Consider the following 13,855-nt stretch of genomic DNA (forward strand, 5'->3'; position numbering starts at 1 on the left):
AAATAACTAGATTTTTGTACTCACCTTAAAATCTGTTTCTCTTCCGTTCATTGGGGGACACAGGCATTGACCATGGGTATAGCTGTTGCCACTAGGAGCCGGACACTAAGCACACAAAGTGTAAGCTCCTCCCTCTTCAGCTATACCCCTTCCTGCAAGGACCAATCTAATCAGTTTAGTGCAAAAACAGTAGGAGAAGCCAGACATAAGAAAATCACATTATGTACAAACCCAGAACCACACAGGGACTGGGTGAGAGCTGTGTCCCCCAATGAACAAGAGAGAAACAGATTTCACAGTGAGTACAAAAATCTAGTTTTCTCATCCGTCTCATTGGGGGACACAGGCATTGACCATGGGACGTTCCAAAGCAGTCCCTGAGGGTGGGCTTAACTACAACCCCCCTGTCAATCAGAGAACCACTGTTTGCAAAACTCTACGCCCCAAAGAAGCGACAGAAGATGCAAAGCTGTGCACCCTGTAAAACTTTGAAAAAGTATGCAAAGATGACCGGGTTGCCGCCTTGCACACCTGAAGGGCCGAAGCTCCGTGATGCATCGCCCAAGAGGCTCCCACTGCCCGAGCCGAATGAGCAGTCACCCGGAAGGGCAGGGCCCGGTCCTTAACGCGGTACGCATCCACAATGGCCAAACAAATCCATCTGGAAATGGAAGTCTTTGACGCTGCCAGCCCTCGTCTCGGCCCCTCTGGAATCACGAACAGATAATCCTTCCGCCTGAAAGATGCCGTCTGGGACAGATAGATACGCACTGCACGCACCAGATCCAGAGTATGGAGCGACTGTTCTCGAGGATGAGACGGGTCCGGACAAAATGAAGGAAGAATAATCTCCTCATTTAGATGGAATGTCGACACCACCTTCGGCAAGGACTGCACAGGGCGAAGGACCACCTTATCCTGATGGAGGATCAGGAAGGGCGACCGACATGACAGAGCCGTGAGTTACGACACTCTATGGATGGAAGTAATTGCAACCAAAAAAGCCACCTTATAAGACAGGAAGCGCAGCGACACCTGCTGCAAAGGCTCAAACAGAAGGGGGGCGCAGAAAAGTCTGAACCTCCGAAAGCGAAGCTAAATTTTGCTGAAAAAGAATGGAGAGAGCCGACACTTGCCTTTTGAGAGAGCTGAGAGCCAGCCCTAAGTCCATGCCCAACTGCAGGAAAGCCAAAAGTCGCGGCAAAAACAAAAGAAAAGGAGACAGCCGTCTCCGCTCGCACCAACTAAAGTAGGACTTCCAAGTCCGGTGGTAGATTCTGGAAGATGATGGCTTCCTGGCACGAATCATAGTCTGGACCACTGCATCCGAAAAACCCTGAGCCTTCAGTACGGCGGCTTCAACAGCCATGCCGTTAAATGTAGTGACCCTAAATTCGGGTGGAAGATCGGCCCCTGCGACAGCAAGTCCTCCCGAAGAGGAAGACGCCCAAGGTTCGTCGGCGAGAAGTGCGATTAGGGATGCGTGCCACACCCTGTGCGGCCAATCTGGGGCCAAGAGAATGACAGGCAGTCCTTCGGACCTGATCTTCTGGAGGAGACGCGGAATGAGAGGAAGAGGCGGGAACACGTAAGGAAAGGTGAACCGACTCTGCGGGATCACCAGCGCGTCGCATGTCAGGGCCCTGGGGTCCCTGGACCGTGCGACGAAGTCCTCGACCTTGTTGTTGAACCGTGAGGCCATGAGATCCACATCCGGCTGACCCAACTCTCGCAAATGTCCCGATCGAGATGCTCCCGGCTGAGAAAGTCCGCGATCCAGTTTTCTATGCCTGGAATGTGAACTGCCGATAGCGCCGGAACCTATTTCTCCGCCCAGCTGAAAATCAGGAGGAGTCTGGGGAGCGATCCCAGCTGGACAGAATGGCTCGCTGAAGCGCTCTGGTATGGAACTGAGCATAGGGAACTGCTTCGAAGGCAGAAACCAGCCCGCATGCAGCGACGAATGGGAACCAGAGCTGGCCGCAACAATGACTGAATCTGAAGATGAAGAGCGGATAGTTTTTCCGGAGGCAAGAACACCTTGGCCTGACAAGAGTCCAGTACCATGCCCAGATAAGTCAATCGCTGCGATGGATAAAGCCAAGACTTCTGTCTGTTCACAATCCATCCGAAGCGCTCCAGGGTGTCCAGGACTATGCTCAGGCTGTCTGCAGTCCCTTGGAACGACAGACCCTTCAACCAGGATGTCTAAGTAAGGGATCACCACGATCCCCCTGGCATGGAGCAGGCCGCCAGAACCTTCGTAAAGACCCTGGGAGCTGTGGCCAGGCCGAACGGGAGGGCTACAAATTGGTAGTGAAATGGACCCACTACGAACCGGAGAAACCTCTGATGACTGACGCATATGGGCAAGTGAAGATAAGCGTCCTTGATGTCTATCGAGGTTCCATGGTCGTGGTCTGCTGACGCAAAGGAAACGGTTGAGTAAAACCCCTAAAAAAGGTCTTGCACAGGAACCAGAACAATCACACGTGTGAATTGCCAGAAAAAAAAAATCTGCGGCTGCGGGTGAGGCCGGAGGAGACGACCGACAAAAACGGGACGATTTGAAATCCAGCTTATAGCTCTCTGTAATGACCTCCCTCACCCACTCATCTGAGACGTGAGCCAGTCAAACATGCCGAAACACATGAAGCCGGGAGCCGCCCGTCATGCAGCAGAGCTCTTAAGGTTAAGACTTGGAACCCTGTTGACGGGAATGCCAGGAAGGCCGCGGCTTGAAGGAAAGCTTGCGCTTCTGGCCTGTGGCCAACTTATCGGACGCTCCCTTGGGGCCGGAAAAACTCCGAAAGGGACGAAAAAAAGGCTTCTGCTTTTTTGCCTTATTAGAATGCCCCCTGCTCTGAGGTAAATGGGTGCTCTTACCACCTGTAGCGTCTGAAATGATCTCATCCAGGCGCTTACCAAAAAGTCTGCTGCTGGTAAATGGGAGGGCCGTCAGGGTCCGCTTTGAAGCATTTTCTGCCGCCCAGCATGAGAGCCATAGGGTACGGCGAATAGCTACCAACAGGGCTGACGAGTGAGCCATAAACCTGGCTGTGTCCAAAGATACTTCACAAATATATGCACTGGCATGCGAAAGCTGCAGGGCCACATATGCAAGTTCCTCCGAGGGGACTCCCGACTCCAGACCCTGACGTAAGTTATTTGCCCACTCCCCCATTACCTTGCTCACTTATGTAGAGGCAAACACCGGCTGCAGCGCTGTGCCTACTGCTTCAAAGGCAGATTTTGCAAATGCTTCCAGCTTCTTATCTTTGATATCAGAAAAAGAAGCCCCATTCGCCATTGGCAAGGTAGTATGTTTAGCCAAGCGGGAAACTGGCAGATCCACTATAGGTGCAGCCGACCATTTCTTTGTCAAATCCTCCGGAAAAGGATAAAGGACGTTAAAGCGTTTTGGCAACATAAAACGTCTATCTGGAAAATTCCACTCCTTGGAGAGAGAGGAATCAAACTCCTGGTGGTTGGGGGAAACACTTGCGCGAGCGACGGGACCTTCTAAAAGGAAAAACCCAAGCTGGCAGATGACAGAGCGGGATCTTCAACGTGCAACGTCTCAATAACTGCCGTAATTAAATTGTCCACCATGGAGGATAGTTTGGGCGACTGACCCTCCGGTGAGATAACATCCTCGTCTGACCCTCTTTCCTCGGAACATGCCTGTTCAGCTGAGGACATGTCGGAGTGAAACTCTCTAGCAGGAGGAGGAGAGGCAGAGGACACGGGAGACACAGAACCCCTTTTGGGAAAGGAAGTTCTGGCCCGCCTGCTTTGGGACCTGGGTTCAGACATAGTGACACTCCTGTCACCCCAATGAGGCAAATGGGAAGGTTAGGCCCTGCAAGAAGGGACAAACAGCTTGTGTCCCTCCAAATGCCAGTCAGACCCTCATTTCCCGCCAGGAGCTGCTGACGTGGGGGCGGGGCAAACACAAGCCATGCCCCCAAAATGCTGCCGTCTCCAGCACCCGTCCATCCTCCCAGGCCACGCCCCTCACTCTCAGGCCACGCCCCCACACCGACATCCCGGCCACTGCAGGGAAGCCTACAGTCGCAGGACGCACAGAAACCGGGGCCTTCAATAATAATGGACCGGGCTGCCCCAGAACCAAGCCGACGCGCCGACATAGGAAACGGTGCTTCATTAGGACAACCCTCCTCTCCCGTTGCGCTTCAGAGGATGCCGTCAGCCCGGGAAGCAGACGCGCCGTGTACAAAGAAAGCAGCCACCCCCTTGCTAGAGCAGCATCCCACGTATGTTAACCCTTAAAGGAGATTGCTGCCCAAGTCCACACGTGGGGGAGGAGGGAATACTGGCCGGGGTCCTGGAGGGGGGCACTGAGAGGGGCACTGGAGGTGGTACTGAAGGGGTTACTGGAGGTAGGGTGGAGGGCAGCACTGCTCCTACTCACCTGTCCGACATCTTCTGCCCCCGACTCCAGCCGATCACCACCTTCGGTGTGCGGCACCTTGGTGAGGGACGCTACACCGGAACAGAGGGGACTTTTGCTGGGGCGGCCGTGGTGATGCACTTGCTGGCGGGAGACAGAGGTTTTTACAGGGATCTCTGGTCCTCCTTTTCTTCTAGAGAGCGGATACGAGCAGGGGGTTTGGGTGACCCCTTGGTCTCCCGTATCCTGGGTGGGAGTGCAGGCAGTTTTTACCCGGACTGCCTGAAGCTTCCCGCTAGAAAAAAAAGAGCGAAAAAATTTGCAAATCAGCAGACCTGCAAAACTGATTAGCTTGGTCCCTGCAGGAAGGGATATAGCTGAAGAGGGAGAAGCTTACACTTTGTGTGCTTAGTGTTCGCCTCCTAGCGGCAACAGCTATACCCATGGTCAATGCCTGTTGTCCCCCCCGTCCCCCCCAGGCTTCAGTGCAAATAGGGGCTGACAGGTCTCTTTAAAATGGTTGGAAACAGCACATGAATGCAGCTAGTAATAGGCATTATTAAAGGAGTTTTCTGGGATCTTGATACTTGTTGTGCCTATTCATAGGTATATGACATTTATATCGAAATATCCTAATTATAGTGGATTTGATATATACTAGGCCATATTGTATTATATTCACCAGTGTGTATGTATTTTAAAGTAGGCCGAAAGAGGTTCATGGAAACGACACGGTTGATAAGGTTTCTTTTCTAGAAGATGTACCAGTCTGAGAAGTCATTCTTGTCTCCTTATAAATTTATGACTGAGATAAGGATATTCTCTAGATGTGTATGGAACTTATTATTCCTATGGTTTAATGTTTAATGTCCGCATGCTGCGGTTTTATCTCCATCCTGATCAGTCAAAAAGACTGAACTGAAGACACCCTGATGCATCCTGAACGGAATGCTCTCCATTCAGAATGCATGGGGATAAAATTGATCAGTCCTTTTCCGGTATAGAGCCCCTAGGACGGAACTTTATGCCGGAAAAGAAAAACGCAAATGTGAAAGTAGCCTTAGTAAGAGTGTTATTTTAACTAACAATCAATCAACCGTTGGAGTAACAGAGGAGACGCATCTCTGTGAGCGTACAAGGTCCATTATATTCTTATTAGTACATAAATTTGAGTGTATGGGAAAAGTCTAAATGGCACCACAAAGTCTATGCCTTAATTGGTTTTTGTGTCGAAAATAATCCCTTAACTCTGATTTAGGATTCCATATATTATGTGTATAGAATGTAAGAGAAATCAGATCAGGACAGTTGACCCTTAATAGTGATGATGCTAGTAGCTTATAGTGCCACCTAGGCATGAATAGGTAACATTGCACCAACGGCTGAAATGCATTCTGGGCGATATAGTGACATCACATCATTATCATATGTACACGCCTATCCGACAATGATTGGAAAACTCCAAGTTAGGAAGGTGTGTCTAACTGATAAGTTTGTGATAATAAACCACACACACATGAAGGGAGAGAAGAACAGGAAAAAGAGAACAACAGGGAGCAACACAGAACACAGGGAAACAAGGAAAGAAAGGAGAGACCCCAGGAGAAAAATCCCAATGATCAGAACAGACTTAGATCTGACTTCCCTTAGACTCTGCATATCATTTGCACTCTTGGGTAACGTATAATTTTATTATATGTAGTATTGATTGAATTAATTAGCTTGATATTTAGGAAAATCCCCACTTTATTGCGGATGTGTAATGTTAGATGTACTACATTAATATTATCACTATTCAGTAAAGATGCATATTACTGAATAAAAGATCCAATATTGATATCAAGAGAGAATCTCTGATTGGAATATTTAAATTCCATAGTCCGTATCAGGCTTGATAATTTATAACTTATGTAGCAATACTACCCGATATCCGAGATTAGTCATAGTTTGAGCAGAGCAAGGGTTCGTATCTGTCCTTATCATTATCGAGTTTTATATCTCACAATTACATTTTTATGTTTGAGAAGTGTTATGGAATGCTGGTATTCTGTTAGAGCCATCTAGTGGCGAATTTTGGGTACTGCATATCACTGTGTGTTATTGCATATTATTTAGTTTCACATTCATTAAGCTTTGATTGTATTTTAAATTATTGTATAATAAATCATTTATGTTTTTGCATAGACGCTTCTACCTTATTTTACTGATTGCACAATATAATTAAATTACCGACAATCTCTTTTTGAGGTGTTTTATATGTCCACCTCTAGGATCAATTCCCTTAAAAAAAAATCCTTTGATCCTATCTTTTATATAAAGCATTTTCTTTATATCCCCGACATATTGATGACCTATCCTCAGGATAGGTCATCAGTATCTGATCGGTGGGGGTCTGACACCCAGGACCCCTGCCAATCAGCTCTTTGAGAAGGCACTGATGCTCCTGTGAAAGAAGCCGAGCTGCAATACCAAGCAAAACCGCTGTACAATGTACAGCTCTGTGCTTGGCTCACAGGAGAGACGATGCCTTATAAAACAGCCGAATGGCAGGGGTCCTGGGTGTCGGACCCCCACCGATAAAATACTGCTGACCTATCCTGAGGATAGGTCACCCGTATCAAAATCCCGGAAAACCCCTTTAAACCATCGGCTATTCACTTAGCCCTTATTCACACAGTCAGTGTTTGGCCAGTGTTTTGCATCAGTGATTGTGAGCCAAAACTAGGTTCAGGTCAGAGGTGCAAATCATTCCATTATATGTTATCTCTGTGGAGGCTCCGCTCACAATCACTGAGGGAAATCGCTGACCAAGCACTGACTGTCTGAATAAGGCCTCGTCACACTGAAGTGTGAACTAGGCCTAAGGCTTTATACTGGGGACAGACTGCATATGCACACGTGCAGCCATTAGTAGTTAGTGGCCAACATTCATGGGGCTGAGCTGTGACTAGGTCACGTGACCGATGGTCGTGTTGTCCCAGTGGCTAGGGTAAGCTGCGAGAAGGCTGCAGTGCTTACAGGAGTCCTTTCTCAAACAGCTGATCGACAGGGGTCCCGGGTGTCGGACCCCCATTGATCAGACTCTGATAACCTATTCCGAAGATCGGTCATCAGTCAGTGTCACTGGGAACCAGACCAGCGCTGCGCCCCCCTCAGGCATCAGCGCCTCAGGCCAATGAAGGGGCACGTCAAGTCTTCAGCGCCTCAACATACTCAGCTGTCAGCTCCACCCGATGTGCAGGGAAGCTGGAATGAACTGATCACCGGCACTCTATACAAAGCTGGCTCCTGCGTGTGCAGGTGCAAGTGAATTTCTTGTCTTTTGACTCCCCTGTTGTTCCCTTGTGGTATCGTTGAAGACTAAGGCTTGTGAATTTCTGGACTGGTTTTGTGACTACGCTCTGGCTTCTGGCGATTTGGGATTGCATTAATCTCCTGAATCTGTCCTCTGCCTGCTCTACACGTCCCGTGCTGACCTCTGCCTGCGCTACACGTCCCGTATTAGAAATCGGACAATGTCATTGTTATGCCATGTCATAATGTCTCTTAACATTTTGCTGAGGCCTGGTTTTTGGCTATTTGGAATAAATCTCACCATGCATTCCAGCTAAGGCAAACTGAATGGCATTTCCCCCAACACCACAGAAAGCATCCACCACGACGGCACCATTGATGCATTGCCTCACACGGTGTGCAATGTGTTCTGCAATCTTCTCTGGAGTAACAGAAAACCAGCCTTCTGCAGAAGATGGGAGATGAAAGTTCAGGAGGAGTCTGGGGAGCGATCCCAGCTGGACAGAATGGCTCGCTGAAGCGCTCTGGTATGGAACTGAGCATAGGGAACTGCTTCGAAGGCAGAAACCAGCCCGCATGCAGCGACGAATGGGAACCAGAGCTGGCCGCAACAATGACTGAATCTGAAGATGAAGAGCGGATAGTTTTTCCGGAGGCAAGAACACCTTGGCCTGACAAGAGTCCAGTACCATGCCCAGATAAGTCAATCGCTGCGATGGATAAAGCCAAGACTTCTGTCTGTTCACAATCCATCCGAAGCGCTCCAGGGTGTCCAGGACTATGCTCAGGCTGTCTGCAGTCCCTTGGAACGACAGACCCTTCAACCAGGATGTCTAAGTAAGGGATCACCACGATCCCCCTGGCATGGAGCAGGCCGCCAGAACCTTCGTAAAGACCCTGGGAGCTGTGGCCAGGCCGAACGGGAGGGCTACAAATTGGTAGTGAAATGGACCCACTACGAACCGGAGAAACCTCTGATGACTGACGCATATGGGCAAGTGAAGATAAGCGTCCTTGATGTCTATCGAGGTTCCATGGTCGTGGTCTGCTGACGCAAAGGAAACGGTTGAGTAAAACCCCTAAAAAAGGTCTTGCACAGGAACCAGAACAATCACACGTGTGAATTGCCAGAAAAAAAAAATCTGCGGCTGCGGGTGAGGCCGGAGGAGACGACCGACAAAAACGGGACGATTTGAAATCCAGCTTATAGCTCTCTGTAATGACCTCCCTCACCCACTCATCTGAGACGTGAGCCAGTCAAACATGCCGAAACACATGAAGCCGGGAGCCGCCCGTCATGCAGCGGAGCTCTTAAGGTTAAGACTTGGAACCCTGTTGACGGGAATGCCAGGAAGGCCGCGGCTTGAAGGAAAGCTTGCGCTTCTGGCCTGTGGCCAACTTATCGGACGCTCCCTTGGGGCCGGAAAAACTCCGAAAGGGACGAAAAAAAGGCTTCTGCTTTTTTGCCTTATTAGAATGCCCCCTGCTCTGAGGTAAATGGGTGCTCTTACCACCTGTAGCGTCTGAAATGATCTCATCCAGGCGCTTACCAAAAAGTCTGCTGCTGGTAAATGGGAGGGCCGTCAGGGTCCGCTTTGAAGCATTTTCTGCCGCCCAGCATGAGAGCCATAGGGTACGGCGAATAGCTACCAACAGGGCTGACGAGTGAGCCATAAACCTGGCTGTGTCCAAAGATACTTCACAAATATATGCACTGGCATGCGAAAGCTGCAGGGCCACATATGCAAGTTCCTCCGAGGGGACTCCCGACTCCAGACCCTGACGTAAGTTATTTGCCCACTCCCCCATTACCTTGCTCACTTATGTAGAGGCAAACACCGGCTGCAGCGCTGTGCCTACTGCTTCAAAGGCAGATTTTGCAAATGCTTCCAGCTTCTTATCTTTGATATCAGAAAAAGAAGCCCCATTCGCCATTGGCAAGGTAGTATGTTTAGCCAAGCGGGAAACTGGCAGATCCACTATAGGTGCAGCCGACCATTTCTTTGTCAAATCCTCCGGAAAAGGATAAAGGACGTTAAAGCGTTTTGGCAACATAAAACGTCTATCTGGAAAATTCCACTCCTTGGAGAGAGAGGAATCAAACTCCTGGTGGTTGGGGGAAACACTTGCGCGAGCGACGGGACCTTCTAAAAGGAAAAACCCAAGCTGGCAGATGACAGAGCGGGATCTTCAACGTGCAACGTCTCAATAACTGCCGTAATTAAATTGTCCACCATGGAGGATAGTTTGGGCGACTGACCCTCCGGTGAGATAACATCCTCGTCTGACCCTCTTTCCTCGGAACATGCCTGTTCAGCTGAGGACATGTCGGAGTGAAACTCTCTAGCAGGAGGAGGAGAGGCAGAGGACACGGGAGACACAGAACCCCTTTTGGGAAAGGAAGTTCTGGCCCGCCTGCTTTGGGACCTGGGTTCAGACATAGTGACACTCCTGTCACCCCAATGAGGCAAATGGGAAGGTTAGGCCCTGCAAGAAGGGACAAACAGCTTGTGTCCCTCCAAATGCCAGTCAGACCCTCATTTCCCGCCAGGAGCTGCTGACGTGGGGGCGGGGCAAACACAAGCCATGCCCCCAAAATGCTGCCGTCTCCAGCACCCGTCCATCCTCCCAGGCCACGCCCCTCACTCTCAGGCCACGCCCCCACACCGACATCCCGGCCACTGCAGGGAAGCCTACAGTCGCAGGACGCACAGAAACCGGGGCCTTCAATAATAATGGACCGGGCTGCCCCAGAACCAAGCCGACGCGCCGACATAGGAAACGGTGCTTCATTAGGACAACCCTCCTCTCCCGTTGCGCTTCAGAGGATGCCGTCAGCCCGGGAAGCAGACGCGCCGTGTACAAAGAAAGCAGCCACCCCCTTGCTAGAGCAGCATCCCACGTATGTTAACCCTTAAAGGAGATTGCTGCCCAAGTCCACACGTGGGGGAGGAGGGAATACTGGCCGGGGTCCTGGAGGGGGGCACTGAGAGGGGCACTGGAGGTGGTACTGAAGGGGTTACTGGAGGTAGGGTGGAGGGCAGCACTGCTCCTACTCACCTGTCCGACATCTTCTGCCCCCGACTCCAGCCGATCACCACCTTCGGTGTGCGGCACCTTGGTGAGGGACGCTACACCGGAACAGAGGGGACTTTTGCTGGGGCGGCCGTGGTGATGCACTTGCTGGCGGGAGACAGAGGTTTTTACAGGGATCTCTGGTCCTCCTTTTCTTCTAGAGAGCGGATACGAGCAGGGGGTTTGGGTGACCCCTTGGTCTCCCGTATCCTGGGTGGGAGTGCAGGCAGTTTTTACCCGGACTGCCTGAAGCTTCCCGCTAGAAAAAAAAGAGCGAAAAAATTTGCAAATCAGCAGACCTGCAAAACTGATTAGCTTGGTCCCTGCAGGAAGGGATATAGCTGAAGAGGGAGAAGCTTACACTTTGTGTGCTTAGTGTTCGCCTCCTAGCGGCAACAGCTATACCCATGGTCAATGCCTGTTGTCCCCCCCGTCCCCCCCAGGCTTCAGTGCAAATAGGGGCTGACAGGTCTCTTTAAAATGGTTGGAAACAGCACATGAATGCAGCTAGTAATAGGCATTATTAAAGGAGTTTTCTGGGATCTTGATACTTGTTGTGCCTATTCATAGGTATATGACATTTATATCGAAATATCCTAATTATAGTGGATTTGATATATACTAGGCCATATTGTATTATATTCACCAGTGTGTATGTATTTTAAAGTAGGCCGAAAGAGGTTCATGGAAACGACACGGTTGATAAGGTTTCTTTTCTAGAAGATGTACCAGTCTGAGAAGTCATTCTTGTCTCCTTATAAATTTATGACTGAGATAAGGATATTCTCTAGATGTGTATGGAACTTATTATTCCTATGGTTTAATGTTTAATGTCCGCATGCTGCGGTTTTATCTCCATCCTGATCAGTCAAAAAGACTGAACTGAAGACACCCTGATGCATCCTGAACGGAATGCTCTCCATTCAGAATGCATGGGGATAAAATTGATCAGTCCTTTTCCGGTATAGAGCCCCTAGGACGGAACTTTATGCCGGAAAAGAAAAACGCAAATGTGAAAGTAGCCTTAGTAAGAGTGTTATTTTAACTAACAATCAATCAACCGTTGGAGTAACAGAGGAGACGCATCTCTGTGAGCGTACAAGGTCCATTATATTCTTATTAGTACATAAATTTGAGTGTATGGGAAAAGTCTAAATGGCACCACAAAGTCTATGCCTTAATTGGTTTTTGTGTCGAAAATAATCCCTTAACTCTGATTTAGGATTCCATATATTATGTGTATAGAATGTAAGAGAAATCAGATCAGGACAGTTGACCCTTAATAGTGATGATGCTAGTAGCTTATAGTGCCACCTAGGCATGAATAGGTAACATTGCACCAACGGCTGAAATGCATTCTGGGCGATATAGTGACATCACATCATTATCATATGTACACGCCTATCCGACAATGATTGGAAAACTCCAAGTTAGGAAGGTGTGTCTAACTGATAAGTTTGTGATAATAAACCACACACACATGAAGGGAGAGAAGAACAGGAAAAAGAGAACAACAGGGAGCAACACAGAACACAGGGAAACAAGGAAAGAAAGGAGAGACCCCAGGAGAAAAATCCCAATGATCAGAACAGACTTAGATCTGACTTCCCTTAGACTCTGCATATCATTTGCACTCTTGGGTAACGTATAATTTTATTATATGTAGTATTGATTGAATTAATTAGCTTGATATTTAGGAAAATCCCCACTTTATTGCGGATGTGTAATGTTAGATGTACTACATTAATATTATCACTATTCAGTAAAGATGCATATTACTGAATAAAAGATCCAATATTGATATCAAGAGAGAATCTCTGATTGGAATATTTAAATTCCATAGTCCGTATCAGGCTTGATAATTTATAACTTATGTAGCAATACTACCCGATATCCGAGATTAGTCATAGTTTGAGCAGAGCAAGGGTTCGTATCTGTCCTTATCATTATCGAGTTTTATATCTCACAATTACATTTTTATGTTTGAGAAGTGTTATGGAATGCTGGTATTCTGTTAGAGCCATCTAGTGGCGAATTTTGGGTACTGCATATCACTGTGTGTTATTGCATATTATTTAGTTTCACATTCATTAAGCTTTGATTGTATTTTAAATTATTGTATAATAAATCATTTATGTTTTTGCATAGACGCTTCTACCTTATTTTACTGATTGCACAATATAATTAAATTACCGACAATCTCTTTTTGAGGTGTTTTATATGTCCACCTCTAGGATCAATTCCCTTAAAAAAAAATCCTTTGATCCTATCTTTTATATAAAGCATTTTCTTTATATCCCCGACATATTGATGACCTATCCTCAGGATAGGTCATCAGTATCTGATCGGTGGGGGTCTGACACCCAGGACCCCTGCCAATCAGCTCTTTGAGAAGGCACTGATGCTCCTGTGAAAGAAGCCGAGCTGCAATACCAAGCAAAACCGCTGTACAATGTACAGCTCTGTGCTTGGCTCACAGGAGAGACGATGCCTTATAAAACAGCCGAATGGCAGGGGTCCTGGGTGTCGGACCCCCACCGATAAAATACTGCTGACCTATCCTGAGGATAGGTCACCCGTATCAAAATCCCGGAAAACCCCTTTAAACCATCGGCTATTCACTTAGCCCTTATTCACACAGTCAGTGTTTGGCCAGTGTTTTGCATCAGTGATTGTGAGCCAAAACTAGGTTCAGGTCAGAGGTGCAAATCATTCCATTATATGTTATCTCTGTGGAGGCTCCGCTCACAATCACTGAGGGAAATCGCTGACCAAGCACTGACTGTCTGAATAAGGCCTCGTCACACTGAAGTGTGAACTAGGCCTAAGGCTTTATACTGGGGACAGACTGCATATGCACACGTGCAGCCATTAGTAGTTAGTGGCCAACATTCATGGGGCTGAGCTGTGACTAGGTCACGTGACCGATGGTCGTGTTGTCCCAGTGGCTAGGGTAAGCTGCGAGAAGGCTGCAGTGCTTACAGGAGTCCTTTCTCAAACAGCTGATCGACAGGGGTCCCGGGTGTCGGACCCCCATTGATCAGACTCTGATAACCTATTCCGAAGATCGGT

The 13,855-nt window shown here is 48.4% G+C and overlaps 1 protein-coding gene across 1 annotated transcript in view; it reads right to left on the reverse strand.

Moving 5' to 3' along the window:
- TGS1 (trimethylguanosine synthase 1) overlaps positions 1 to 13,855 on the reverse strand; it is an 85,324-nt gene that overhangs the window by 12,203 nt on the left and 59,266 nt on the right. The gene's annotated exons all lie outside the window — the stretch shown is intronic.

Source organism: Bufo bufo, chromosome 5, assembly GCF_905171765.1.
Source record: "Bufo bufo chromosome 5, aBufBuf1.1, whole genome shotgun sequence".
In the NCBI taxonomy this organism is placed as follows: Eukaryota; Metazoa; Chordata; class Amphibia; order Anura; family Bufonidae; genus Bufo; species Bufo bufo.